The following is a 15,126-nucleotide window of genomic DNA, read 5'->3' as shown; positions in this document are numbered from 1 at the left end:
ATACACTGAAGCAGAGGTCGCTTCAACCTTACAACTGTTGATGACTGTTATGGCAGTTGATTCCACAGGGAAGGGCAAGGGATTTTTAAAGGGATAGATGACCAAGATTAGCTTTAGCGTGTGTATAATGGGACATGAATCTAATATCTCTATTCAGACCAGGTCTCTCCATAGTTTTTAGTTTGGCAATGAGTTGTAATTCAGTAACTTCCCTTTCAAGTGTATATCTAAAATTCTTTTGCAATAAGACAGCTATTTTAAGATCTTGTATGGAATGTCCTGGGAGATTGAAGTGTTCTCCTATTGGTTTCTCTGTTTTATGATTCCTGGTGTCAGATTTATGCCCATTTATCCTTTGGCGTAAAGTTTGTCCTGTTTGTCCAATATAGAGAGCTGAAGGGCACTGTTGGCATTTGATAGCATATATAATGTTGGAAGATGAACAATCAAATAGGCCTGAGATGGTACCGTATGTATGATGTCATTGGGGCCAATAATGATGTAGTCCGGGTGTATGTGACAGCAAAGTTGGCGTCTAGATTTATTGCAGGCTCTTGTGCCAGTGTCCATGTTAAGTCTGTTTGTTGTACTATCGTGTGCGAGGAGCTGTTTAAGATTGGGTGGCTTTCTGTAGGCAATGAAAGGTTTTCCTCCCAGAGCTTGGGAAAGAGAGCTGTCATTATCTAACAGGTGTTGCAAATATCTCATGTTGTGTTGAACTGTTTTAACTTGAGAGCTGTACAGTATGTGATTACTAGTGGTGTTCTATTGTTTTCTCTATCTTGCAGTTAAATTAAAGGTGATCACCTTGCCCCATATGTGAATTTATCTGATCCTTCAATCTGTGGAACCTGCACTTTTACAAGTGCCTCAGAATGTCTGTTCCACATTTGTGAGAAGCTGGTTCTTCAGTGGGGCGGCACCACCTATGCTCTCTTAGCCCCCAGCCTCATCATAGTGTTTTACATGCCTGCTGAAAACTTTCTCTGTTGCAGCAAGCATGATTTTAGCTACCAATATTTCTTGTAAAAGTTTTTTTATTGATTTTATATTTGAATATCATGATGGCGATTTTATTAATATTTGTTTTTAATAGGTTTATGGATGCAAATAAATTGCAATGGAAGATCATCTTTTTTTCTTGCTAGACTGAAAACAGGGAACAGGGAGAGACAAAGCTGTAAGTGGTGTATAGAGAATAAGGTTTTGAGGGGCTGAATTAATCAACCTGAGACCCCATCTTTCACTCAAACATTTCTAGTCCTTATGACAACAAAAATATTTCATGCAGTTTTGGAAGCTGGAATGAGGTGCAACTTTTAGGGACCAGGGCATACATGCTGCACATATATCTTTGCTATTTCCCATGACAAGCAAAAGCAGACTTAATTATGTAACTCTGATAACTGAGAAAAGTAGTATCCTATACTCTCTTATCTGTGAGCAAGTCTTGGATGTGACTCCTGGAAGACCTGCTCCCTGCCTTGCAGGGCTTTCCCACTTGACCTGGGACAGCGTGGACTGACTCCAGCTACAAAAACTGAGGCTGCTGAACAGACTTTTGGGGCAGGGAGGGTTGTTGGAGGGGGGTTGTTGCTGTTATTTATATTAATTCTTTGTATCTTTATTTTTGTCTTCATTTTAAAAATGAAAAATAAAAAACTCCCCAAAACCGGACATTTCCTTTAAAATGCAAAAATCCTCTCGGATGGGCATGTTGGCCCCCCAAAAGAGGACATGTCCAGGTTTTCCCTGGGCAACCCTAGTTTATGACTATTTTTTTATGTAATTATGTAATTTGTTTCATGTTGTAAGCCATCTTGAACATGAACATAATTTTAACTATGGAAGGGTGGCATACAAATGATGTGTGAGGTATGTAAGTCCCACTAAGTTCAGTTTGTCTTGTATAGGATAGCACTCTTATGCAGATTTTCTTATGTATATTAACCGCTGCAGAATTTGTTTATGTTTCACTTATGCTTCATATTCACTGCCATTATTTTGCAGGAGGTGTTCAAGGAAGGGCATACTGACCTTGTGCAGTTAAAGGGGATTAAAGTGCCATGTAGCCCTAGCACAGGGGTAGTCAATGTGGTGCCCTTCAAGTGTCCTTGGACTACACTTCCCATCACCCCTGACTGGGACTGATGGCAGTTGGAGTCCAAAACCACATCGGATGCCCCTGCCCTAGCACAACAAATCCACTTTAAAAAGAAACAGACTTTTTGCTGTTTGGAAAGTGTGGGAACAATTGACCATCCAGAGGCTGTATAAACACCATGCAAGCAATTCAAGATGAATGCAGGACGAATGCCTGTTATAACCACTTCACAAACAAATCGGAATGAAAACTCAATAAAGAATACAGGTAGATATAACCTAACCTCTGCATAAGCTATATGCAAGTAAATCAGGGTAATTGCTCTATAAACAGGATGGAAGTTACTCTCTACCTGTGCCCTCTGTAGCCTTCTTGACAGAGCTTGATTTCAAGAGAGAGCAATGTGACCAGACCAGCAGGTGAGGCCTTGCTTGTGGGGCCACCACTAAGGGGTACCTGGTTTGTGTTGACCCGTGATGGGGCCATTTCAGTGTCTCTTCCTTGCTTGTGGAACTGCCTCTTTGGTGAGATATGTCTGTCTCTCTCTTATTATCTTATTATATGAAGAAGTGTGCATGCACACGAAAGCTCATACCAAGAACAAACTTAGTTGGTCTCTAAGGTGCTACTGGAAAGAATTTTTTATTTTATTTTGTTTTCTCTTATTGGAGACTTTGAAGGGAATTTTTTATTTTTTTAAAAATCCTGATTTACAAAGGTACCGGTATTTGATGGCTGAGAGATACTGTTCTTGGCAACCCTGAAACCCTTGGCTGAGAGAATTTTCAAAACTGCTTTTAGAATGCTTTAGAAACTATTTTTAGAAGGTTTTTAAAGTGTTTCTAATGATACTGCTTTTAACAATGTGCTTGCCACTCAGCCCTGCACTCCTTTGGGAGGGAACGTTGGGACAGAAATTGAATAAATAAATAATTTTTACACATGTACTTAAATATAGAGTTCCAGCTCCAGTAGGCCTCCAGAAAAGTAGGTGAAAAATGGTCTTATTTTGGTGTTGATGACAAGGCAGTCCCTAGTTCCTCAACAGCCCTGCATCCTGTTAGGCTGAAAAGGCACAGAGCGTGGGGGGTGTAGGTGGTTAATTTATAGCTCTTTGTTCGCACTTGCGTCAAAGCTTGTTTAAAAATACAGCCCTTTGATTCTTAGTCACTTTTCATGTGAGGCTCCTTGCGGTTATAAATACCTCAGCCAGATGCCTTTCCAGTCGGGGCCTGTGGCCCTGTGTGCCACCTGCTTCCTCCTCTCAGTTGCTGCTCCGTACAAAGAGAAAAAAAGGCCTCACTTGCTGCTCCTCACGCAGGTTCAGCATTTGCTTAATGAAAACAAAAATAACTGACATTTTATTTTGCAAAGTGAAATTTGATGCACATTTGAAGTTCCCCCTCCCCCCCAGGCAAAACTCCCAAAGGATTTGGAGGAAGGCCAAAACGAAAACCTGGGAGGAGCAAGGTGTTAATGAGAGATGCTGAGCTGCCATCACTCCCTGTCTCTTTCTCGCCTCATCCTGGCAACATGCAGTAGAAGAGAGCGCATTATGGGACACCAGGGTTCAGTGCTCTCTAGGTTACCCCCCTCCCCCACTGGCCACTAGGTGAGGTGGGGGTGGAGGAACGAGCAATGGCAGCCATGGGTGTCCAAAGGGGTGGGGGAGTAGTGTAACATCCAGTTCTGCTCCCAGGTTGCAGAATTTAAAGGGCGGAATTCAAAGTAGCACTAAGGAGATGGCTCTGTCAATGCCAGCATTTTTGCTTGTCTGATGGAATGATCTCCTCCCCCAGTGCAGTGCTCTGGTGGGGTGTCTCCTGATCCCCCCACCACTTGAGCTTTTGGGGGGGGGCATGCTTGCATGCTGGGAGAAGAGGAGGGGGAAAGCCCCATTGTGCTATCGGGACTAATTGCGCTGGCTCCCAGTAGCGCATCTCTTTAGTTGAATCTAACCCAAAGTGAATCCAGGGATACCTTCTCAGATGAAATAGCAGTTTATCTCTGTGGGCAGCTGGTTTTCAACAGCATCATAGAAAAAAAGGATTGAACCCCCCTCCATCCACAATTTAGGATCACGGCCTGCACACCTGCAATTTCTAGGAAAACACACACAGACTCAAATGCAAGGTCACATTTACAGTGCAGTTCTACACCGATATACCTGAGAGTTGTTGTTCTTTAGTCGTTTAGTCGTGTCCGACTCTTCGTGACTCCTGTCTTCCACTGCCTCCCGCAGTTTGGCCAAACTCATGCTAGTCGCTTCACGAACACTGTCCAATCACCTCGTCCTCTGTCGTCCCCTTCTCCTTGAGCCCTCCATCTTTCCCAACATCAGGGTCTTTTCCAGGGAGTCTTCTCTTCTCATGAGGTGGCCAAAGTATTGGAGCCTCAGCTTCAGGATCTGTCCTTCCAGTGAGCACTCAGGGCTGATTTCCTTCAGACTGCATAGGTTTGATCTTCTTGCAGTCCATGGGACTCTCAAGTCTCCTCCAGCACCATAATTCAAAAGCATCAATTCTACGGCGATCAGCCTTCTTTATGGTCCAGCTCTCACTTCCATACATTACTACTGGAAAAACCATAGCTTTAACTATATGGACCTTTGTCAGCAAGGTGATGTCTCTGCTTTTTAAGATGCTGTCTAGGTTTGTCATTGCTTTTCTCCCAAGAAGCAGGCGTCTTTTAATTTCGTGACTGCTGTCACCATCTGCAGGGATCATGGAGCCCAAGAAAGTAAAATCTTTCACTGCCTCCATTTCTTCCCCTTCTATTTGCCAGTAGGTGATGGGACCAGTGGCCATGATCTTAGTTTTTTTGATGTTGAGCTTCAGACCATATTTTGCGCTCTCCTCTTTCACCCTCATTAAAAGGTTCTTTAATCCCTCCTCACTTTCTGCCATCAAAGTTGTGTCATCTGCGTATCTGAGGTTGTTGATATTTCTTCCGGCAATCTTAATTCCGGCTTGGGATTCATCCAGTCCAGCCTTTTGCATGATGAATTCTGCATATAAGTTAAATAAGCAGGGAGACAGTATACAGCCTTGTCTTACTCCTATCCCTATTTTGAACCAATCAGTTGTTCCATATCCAGTTCTAACTGTAGCTTCTTGTCCCACGTAGAGATTTCTCAGGAGACAGATGAGGTGATCAGGCACTCCCATTTCTTTAAGAACTTGCCATAGTTTGCTGTGGTCGACACAGTCAAAGGCTTTTGCGTAGTAAATACAGTAGGACTCAATTCTGAGCAGACCTTTATAAGGTTCAGTGCTATTTTTCTGGAAAAAGAGGTGTCAGAACTCACCATGAACACCTACCTTGTTCTTCTATAAAGGTAATGCCGCCCACCTGAGAGGTGCTGGAACTCAGTTCCAGTAGGTTCTGACTGGGAAAAAAGCCCTGATAAGGTTGATCTTCAGTTGTAATGTGGTCCTAAGTCAGGGCTCAGCTGTGCAGTATATGAAGTGCTCACAAAACTTTCTGAGACACTACAATACTTTTTGCACTCTTTCTTTATGAACTGTCACACACACGTGTGTGTTTATGCATGTCCCTTGGCCTTGCAATGGTGTTCCTCTTTGGGCTGCTCCACTGAATATTAATCTTGTGCAAATTCCTGAAAAATCTCATTGGCATCACCTATGTGCATAAAGGACCCTTAGGGTGGGATTCAACTAATGAGTTCTGCTAGTGGAAACCCATGCAAGACCTTCTGGTAGCGCAGTGGGGCTTTCACTCCTATCCTCCCCCCATGCCTTCCCATGTGTGTATCAGGAGAACCCTCAGAATAGCGCATAGGGGGAGGAGAGGGGTGATCATTCAGTCTGAAAAGCTGAAATGCTTGCGCTGACAGAACCATTAGAAGAGTGTGATTTTGAGTTCCTTCCAATGAGAGGGAAAAAATGGGGGGGGGTTAGAATCCTGGGGACTTACAGCACCTACATTATTATAAATCCTACCACAATAATGGTAACAAATTATCTTGGTTGTTTTTTTTTAACTAAGTGGATAATGATTTGGGGGAGCTCAATGAAGGGTTCTCCAAATGTTTGGTGAGCAAATAAGTTTGTGAAATCTGGCAAAGAAGAGGTAACAGGGAGCCAGGTGGGGAAACCAACACACTTTCTCTACCTTTGCGCAAGCATAGCCTGGTTGGTTTCCCAGACAGCATTGATCTTCATGTGTTGGGTGGTATTGATTCCATTCTTGTTCCAGGCGTCCCAAGGGTGCCAGTGCTTGCTTCCAGGCAGACACTGGAAAGCTTGTCCATACATTAGTTTCCCACATCGCGCACACACCCTCTAGTGCTCAACCAGGTGCATCGAGAACTGTCCTTGCAAAAAGCAGGTACCCTTCCTCTCAGTACAAAAAGCATCAGTGGGGGCACTATTTAAGGGGGGGGCAGTTCTCCTTCCCCATTGCACATCTCCAAGTCCACTGTTCCATTTTTTACCTGTTTGCTGGTTCTACAAACTGAATTGCTTTTGCTATCTGGGTTGGCTCCAGGTTTGAAGGGGCTCTCAAAGTGCCCTCTGGTGGAATTCTTTTTACATCCAGTCCTTAGCTTATTTGAAGGCAGCAGCAGAAAGCAGCTAGAAGCTGCTGTTTTTTGAAGTTCTCACAATGCCCCTTGCATAACACAGCCAGCAGACCTCTCCAGGGAGCAAGACCAGGCCTCAGTGCCAGTGGGCAATGGTGTGGCACTGAAACCATAGCAGCTTCCTCTGGGTGCCAGACACTGACACTGGACTCATAGCTGTCAACCTTTCCCATTTCTTTTGCGGGAAATTCCCTTATTATAGCATTGGGAAACAGCAGGGAGGGTTGACAGCTATGTGGGGAACAGGAGGGAGGGTTGACAGCACCGGATGGTTGCTGTCAGTCTACCGCTCTCCATGAAATCTCTCCCTTTCTCTGAAATTTGGAATGGTATCCCTGGATGGCCAGATGCAAAAAAGAGGGCAGGGTTCCTGAACCTTTAAATTGTTGTGCTGAAGAGGGAAGTTTGCCAGGTGTACCTTGCATGAGAAGCTTCCTCTGGTGAACTCTCCTCTTTTACACAACTCCTAAACATTCAAAAGCCCTGTCCTCCCTAGTTAAGAACCAAAAGCACAGAGTTAACCTGCTGCTGCAGCTTGATCAATAAGTGTTTGTGAGGCTCTCCTAGGGTCAGTAGGAAAATAATAATTGGGTGGTGAGGTGATGGTTACCAGAGAATGGCTCTTTCCAGAAAGTAGCTACTTTCTGTGTGTCTGCGTATACACCATATACCTTTAAAGCACATTCCCCAACTCAAAGAATTCTGGGCACAGGTTAAAGGTTACTGGGAGTTGTGAGGGGTAAACTACAGTGCCCAGAATACTTTGAGAGAAAGAATGTTCTTCAGATACATTTTAAACGTATAGTGTGTACACAGCCTGTGTTTGCAGAAGTAGCTGCTCAATTTCCCAAGGAACAGTGCCATTTGCTCAATTTCAAGTTGGAGTCAGGTATGTTTAAAGCACATCCCATCTGACAAAAAAAAATCATGAGAGCTGTAGTTTATTAAGGGTTCTGGGAATTGCAGCTCTGCGAGAGGCAAGCTACAGTCCCTGGGTTTTTTGAGGGGAAAGTCATGTGCATTAGAACTTCTTCAAAGGTTTGGTGGGTACACAGCCTCCTCCTGCCACTTCCTCATTGGTGGATCTTTCGAGGAGGAAAATTGAATCAAAGGCAACCTGGCCTTCTTTTGCCATAGTGTCAAGGATTGGGCATCTGCTGAGGAATGACACCTTTGCACTGGTGCCCACAACCAGGGCCTCTTGCAATGAGGAGATAGACTAAGGGCTCACCCACACTTCCTTTTGTCCCACATTTTGTTCCTTTTAGTATGTGACTTCTAGGCATGGGACTGATAGGTTTTCCTTTGCCCGGGAAAATCTGCTGTCTATTGCTGAATCAGAACAAGTGTCAATCCGCAGAAAACCTGATTGGCGTTTGCTCTGATTCAGCAGTAAACCACGGGTTATCCTGGGGAAAATGGCAGGACAAAAGAAAAACCTATTGGGTCCATGCCTAGAAGTCACGGACCAAATGGAAGTGTGGATGAGCCCTAACTGAGGGAGGGTCCACGGAGGGTATCTTGCCCAAAGGCTCTCCAGAACCTGGAGCTGAGAGGCACAAAAGTCTTTCCTCCCGAGCTCCTGTCCACTTCTGAGGAAGGAGAACAGGGTGCCTTGGATGTAGCCATAAGCCATCCTCCTGTGCTTCTCTTTGTGTGTGAACAGGAAATGAGCTACAGCGAAACAGGAGCTTAGGTGAGAAGGGGAAGAAGGAACAGCCATTTCAAAAGAGCGCACCCTCTTTCTCCTGATATGAACCATAAAAGTACATGGGCAGGACAACCTCTCAGATTCCCTCCAACCTCATTTGCCTTGCCTTTAGTGTACCATTTTTGGGTAAGGAGTGCATAATTTCAGTGATCTGCAGGGCCTCTGAGCAGATGGCTGGCATATTTAACTAGCAGTGGCACTGAAACTCAGAAGGCTCATGATGAGAAGGAACTGGTCCCACAGCATTACGTGACAGGTGAAGTGGACCAGTGTCACTGGCAAGACTGAAGCTGGAACTTGAACCTGGAGAGTTGCACTGTACACAAACATGGATCTTGTCCCATAGCAACCCCCAGTGCAGCTAGTCCAATAAGATAAGGAATGAAATCTATGTCCTGAACCTTGATGTGTTGCCATCTCCCTTGCTGCACAGCTGATCACCTTGGGCCCCTTGCTGACGGGGGTTTGGAGTTTATTCCTGTTTGATGCAGGAATTGCCTAATCAGTCATGTTGGATAAGTACTTTTGCCAGCAACACAAGGCATGGGGACTACTGCTGGATCTGATCCCTCCTGGGAAGGCTTGTTCTTGATTTGTCATTGGAGCCAATACCTACTGATTGCCCACCAGGACTCTTGTGTGATGTCAGGGAGGGGCAGTAGCACAAAGGCGGAGCGCATATTGGTTGCTCTGGGAGCAGAAGACCCTAAATTCATTCAGGTTGCAACTTATATACATGTTTATCTGCAAGTAAGTCACACTGAACGGACTGGGTCTTACTTCCCAGTAAACATGCTTGGAATTGCAGTCTCAGTCTGACATCTCCAGTTAAAAGGACTTGAAGAAACAGGACTGGTGAAGACTTATCTCTGCCTGAAACTTTGGAACAATCCAACTTCCAGCTCCAACTCCCAGCAGCCCAAGCCAGCATTCATGGCCAGTTTTCAGGGATGGCGGGAATTGTAGTCCAGCAACAAAAGGAGGGCCACAGGTTCCTCATGATCCTAGAGAGACTTCATGATGGTCCAGTGATACATAGATTAATTAACTACTGATGTGTATTTTATTAATAATAATACAGGGAATACAGGAGATTTATTTTGTTTTGTTTTTCATTTGTAGGAGAGGTACTGATGTTATATATCTGATGTTATATTAGCAGTTTAGATGTTATGTTCACTTCAGTTATGGACAGGGAATTTGTGGTTTTTTAGATGCTGCTTGACTACAACTCCCATCCTCCCTGACCATTGGCCACGTCAGCTGAGGCTGATGGGAGTCTGATAACATTAAGAGGGCCATGTGCTCCCCATTCCTGACTTAAATGCTTTGTGGATGCTACATGCCACCCCCCCACCCAAATTTAATTGATTTTCAATTATATGAAGAGTACAAGAAAAATAAAACAAAGAATTATAAAGAATTATAAAACAGAAGCAACCGAAACAGGAAAAGTTAAAAGTCACAGTATCATCTTGCAGAAGCAATTCTTTTATATAGTACAACAACTTATGTACAAACTTGCCCAATAAACAGAGAAGGAGAATACAATGCTACCTCCAGCATGTTTGTTTATCTGGCTAGTTTTATTTGCGAAATAGGCAATGCAATCCTATCCATGCAGTTGTAAGCGCAACTGCATTCAGCGGGACTTTTTCCAGGATTTACAGTGGGGTTGGGAATATATGGCTCACCAGATATTCTTGAATTCTAATTTCCATCAACCCAACTAGAATGGGTAGGGATAATGGGAACAGTAGTTTCTTCCATTCTTTACAGCTAACTACTAAGACAGTGTTCTCGAAGCTACTAACATGAGTTTGGCCAAACTGCGAGAGGCAGTGAAGGATAGGCGTGCCTGGTGTGCTCTGGTCCATGGGGTCACAAAGAGTCGGACACGACTGAACGACTGAACAACAACAACAACAACTAAGACCATTCTCAACATGGCTTTGTAGGGGGACAGGGCTGGATCTGGGGGGGGGGGACTTGGGCTTGGCTCTCTCCGCCCCTTGGTCCCCCATGGCAGCACCAGCACTTCTTCCCTAGTCCCTGCTCCTCTCCGGACCCAGGAGGACAGCTGTCTCGGAGGAAGGACAGATCAAGCTGCAAGGTGACGTTCACGACAGCATGCCATGTTCACAGAAAAGCTGTTTCTCAGAGCATGCTGCATTTGGGCCAGTGTGCTCCTTCAGCCCCAAAACGCAGAAGCCCCAAAGAAAGAGACATGCTCACTGGGAAATGGCAAGGTGGTGGTTCTGTGGTTGAGCTCTGCCCAGCATTGGTAGAAAGTGAGGGAAAACTCCTGTGTCCAGGTTCTGTGGTTCATGGTTGTGCTCGCAGCTTCCGATGTTCGAGGAACCAAGCGACAGAAGGAGGGTAGTGCTGGAAAATGGCAGCATGAAGGCAGATCTGCAGATCTGCCGAAAGATGGCCTCAAGCCTGCATAGCAACCAGCAATGAGGAAAGTCAGTCACCAACACAAATGACAATCGAACCAAATATGAACACAGCACTGTGAATAACCCACAAAAATTACTAGCCTGCAAAAAGTCTTACTAGCCTCTCAGGGGCTGGCAGTGGAAAGGTGGAGAGCTGTGTTTCTATGCTGGTTGGAAAGGAGGGAGCATCCTTCCTCTTGCAGCCCACATGAGAAGGGGCAAGTGGTCCATCTCATCTCCATCAGTCCACTTTCTGTATGTCAATCAGTCTGCCTACCACCGAGGTACAGCCCTTCCGCAAGTTCCAAGGATTTCCATGGCTCCTCACCCCAAACCTTTACTATAAAGGAGCACATGAGAGGAAATCGGTTTACCTAAATTATCATCCCTACTGCCATTCTTTGGCTCTGGCTAATTGTTTCTATTGGAAGAGATAGCAGGGATGCCTCTCATCCTAGCAGGAATGACTTTGACTAGATGATGGTGAACTTTAAGGCCCCTGCTCTCCCTCCAGGTCTTCAACTATTATATCATCTGAATAGAAAAGAAGAGAAGAGAAGGCAAGCAAGTATAACTGATTTGTAGGGAGTTTCCCATTTATCCTGAACATATCCTTGGAAATAGACATGACCTTCATGTTTTCCTTGGCGTTTCTTCCTCCTGCCATCTTCTTCCAGATCAGGATGGCAGGAGGTCTGGAGAGCCTACAGGGAAACAAAGAGCCACATGGGATATTTTTATTTTTCTGAACCTCAAAATAGGCCTCAGTTACAGAGAGACCTTCCCTAAGAAACCTTAAGGACTAACATTACTCTGGAAGCAATAACTATATGCTGAAGGGATTTACCTTTTGTTTCCTCTCAAAGAGGGGTCCAGAGGGGGAGGGGGAGGTGGTGGGCGAGGGGGAGGTCTCTGGGAGAAGAGAAATTTTATTTTTTTCCCCCAAGCGGGAAAGGACTTCTCAGTCTGGAAAGCCTAGAAAAGAAAGAGAAATGGGGCTCACAGTTCGTACTCTCTAATACCTCTATGCTCAAAATGAATTCTCGTATCATCACAGAATTCAGATGCTGAGAGAAATCCTACTTACATGTTTTCTCCTTTCTTTCTCTCACGTAATGATCCAAGCATAGGAGATCCCCAGGCCTTCTAGAGCTCTGGTGACCAATGCTGGGCCCTGAGAAAACTAGCAACCACAAACCCTTCTCCTCTTAAGTGACACGACTAAGTTTTCTCATGTCTTTTTTCCCATGTTCTCCAGGAGAGGTGAGACCTTATTCCTTCTCCCCAAGCGGGACAAAACTTTTCTCAACCTCAAAAGCCTAGGAAAGAAAGAAAAAAAATGTGAGAAATGGGTCCCCCAGTTAGTACTCTCCTGATCTGTGTTCCTAAACTGGTTTTGGCATTCACGCATCTAAGGTCAAGAGGAATTCACTATCATCACAGAATGCAGATTCTGAGAGAAATCCTACTTACATGTCTATCTCCTTTCTCTCACACAGATGAAATGATATCCATGCGCTGCTCTGGTTTCGCCAGAAGCAGCTTAGTCATGCTGGCCACATGAACCGGAAAAAACTCTTCAGACAAGCGCCGGCTCCCTCGGCCAGTAAAGCGAGACGAGTGCCGCAACCCCAGAGTTGTTGGCGACTGGACTTAACTGTCAAAGGGTCCTTTACCTTTAGGCCTTTTAGCACTCTGGTGACCAATGAGCCAGCAGAGGGGAGGTATCACAATGAACCTCGTGGCCCAACCACCCTGGGCCCTGAGAAAACTAGAAGCCACAAGCACTGCTCCTCTTAAGTGACGCTGCTAAGTTTTCTCCATGTTCCACTTTTTATAAATATGCAAAATGTGCCTATTCATTTGGATTCCAGATGCAGTTGTTCCTGCATCTACTGAGCACTAGCTATATCTTGTACCTGTCTCATGCCCTCCAACATTTCTCCCATGAAAATAGGAATGTCCTATTCCATTATGATGATTATGACTGGGTTGCCCCAGCCATTCTGGGCAGTTTCTAACTTATACAAAAACATCATTAAACATTACAAAAAAAAAACCCTTCCCTTTATATGTCTTCTAAAGGTTGTGTAGTTACTTATCTCCTTGGCTTGGGGGGTCACATAACTCCATATGCTCCAACATTTCTCCAATGAAAATAGGAATGGCCTAAGGAAAAGCGGGTTATTCCGGGTCATATAAGAAACTGGGGTGGCTTCTGTAAATCTGGGACTGTCCCTTGAAAATAGGGACACTTGGTGGATCAGCTGAGGTGCCCAGATGGGCGACCACCAGGGAACCCATGATATGGTGCTTAGAATTATACAGACAAAAATAACTATGTAAATACATATAGAGAACATGGTTTTGCAGGCCACTTTTAAAGTGTGGGCAAAATATGTGCAGTGTTCGGCTCCTGCACTGCCCCATTTGACTCTCTTCGTGGGCCACCCATTATTTCTAGAACCATTTCAATACAAGCAACATGGGGGGGGGAGAGAAAGGAAGGGACTCCACAGAATTCAAGACACGTTCAGGAAGTGTAAACTGCTGGCAATGCAACAGCTGGAAGCTTAGCTGGAGGAGCTGGGACTTAAGACTTATCCACACTTCTGCTTGTGTTGTGCCTAGAAAGCATGGGGCTGAGCGGTTTTCCCCTTGCCCTGCTCCTTTTCCACGTAAAACCCACACTTTAGTGATAGATTGGAACAAATGGCAGTCCAAGGAAAACCCAGATGGCTGTTTGCTCTGACTGAGTGTTAAAGAGCAGTTTTCCCCAAGGGAAAGCAGCAGGACAAGGGGAAATGTCAAAATTGCAGGTGTTATCATATGCATTACTGTGGGGTTGCACTCAAGGAGCACCATGATCTCTTACTCTGTTCGGTACCAGATGAGTGAAGGGCCTAGCAACAGATATATACAACATAATTCTGGACTACTAATTTAGAGATGGAGGTGGGCGTAAGCAATTCTGGGAAGTGAGGCTACCACTGAAAGGGAATGGATGACATTGTGGTGTGCACCTCCTTCCAGAACTCTCTCTGCTAGGATCAGAGGCAATGTTGAACATTATTCACAGGTAGCACTGGAGCCCAGTGAGACTTAGTTATATTAATCATTCTGTGTCTTCTCTATGCTGGAGGGGGTGTCAAGCCACGAGAACACGAAATCCATCTCTGGTGGGAGTGTCCAAGGTTTGGGTAAGCTGTCTTTAAAATTATCTCTGAAGTGTTGCACCAAGTGGAGTCAGGGGTAGTCCTGTTTCCCCTCTTTAGCAGGTGCAATAATGCTCTCCCATATGATCTGCTAACGTGGCCATGTGTATGGAAGCAGCACTTAACTGGGAAAGAACAGAAGACTGCATTCTTGGTAGGTTGTGTGACAAGATGGGGTATATGGCTCCGACAAACTTACACAGCATTGTAGGGTGGCTTGATATGAAACCACAAGAGGCACTATTCATTCTCATCTGGAAGAACTTGGATTTCTTGTGGCTCACAATTCTCCTTGGAGACCTGAAGGGATGTACATATTGGGCTTTTATCAGACTAAATTAGATATTTGTGTTTTCCTGCATCACTTCCCATGACTTCTTGTGATGATCCTTTTGTGTGTTCTAACAGCTCAGTTTTGTATCTTGTAGGCGACAAACCTTGTTTGTTTATATTTGTTATGTGTTCTTCTGAATAAATATAACAGTACAGACAACGACATTTTATTGTTGAAGATACCAGAGGCCGGGGGGGACGGACACACACACATGATTTCTGTAGAGCGCTCAGTGCTGTAGGCATTCCTGTTTCTGAAGGTGCTGACAAGAATACTTTGGACAGAGTCTGGTTAACTAGGAACCCAGTATGAGATGACTCACTGCATTTCCATAGGACTTTTAGGTTCAGCATGCACTCAGAACCCGCCAAACCATATAGCATTCACTGAAGGGTTGTTGTTTTTTGCAAGTCCCTTATTGCCCCAGAAGAAAGTCCAGGACTCTTCTCATCATAAAGTACCCACACTTAGCAAGTCTTATGTTTGCCCTTTTGTTTGTTAGGACCCTGTTTGGTGTGGGGTGGGGGAAAGACCAATCATTTTTAAATGATTAATATGAGTGATGTTTTCTTATTGTTCAATACCTCCTTTTACTTTTGGTATGGCTGGGCCACTAATAATAAATATCATCTTGGTCCTTTGGATGGCCAGGTCACACACAGGCAAGGTGGAGGCTGTGAACTTGCTTTGCTCACCCTGAGTGTGAGATATGGGCCAA

The 15,126-nt window shown here is 44.8% G+C and overlaps 1 long non-coding RNA gene across 1 annotated transcript; it reads right to left on the bottom strand.

The window, feature by feature from the left end:
* Window positions 1–10,866: 10,866 nt before the first annotated feature.
* Window positions 10,867–11,762, bottom strand: LOC117039967. Its single transcript, XR_004425813.1, has 3 exons — window positions 11,707–11,762; window positions 11,491–11,563; window positions 10,867–11,393 (listed from the first exon to the last, which is right to left on the bottom strand). It is a non-coding gene; the product is annotated as an uncharacterized LOC117039967 (long non-coding RNA).
* Between the last annotated feature and the right edge of the window lie 3,364 nt (window positions 11,763–15,126).

This window comes from Lacerta agilis, chromosome 2 (assembly GCF_009819535.1).
Source record: "Lacerta agilis isolate rLacAgi1 chromosome 2, rLacAgi1.pri, whole genome shotgun sequence".
Taxonomy (NCBI): domain Eukaryota; kingdom Metazoa; phylum Chordata; class Lepidosauria; order Squamata; family Lacertidae; genus Lacerta; species Lacerta agilis.
The sequence above is the reverse complement of the archived record's forward strand: the minus strand, read 5'-3'. Positions and strand labels throughout refer to the sequence as shown.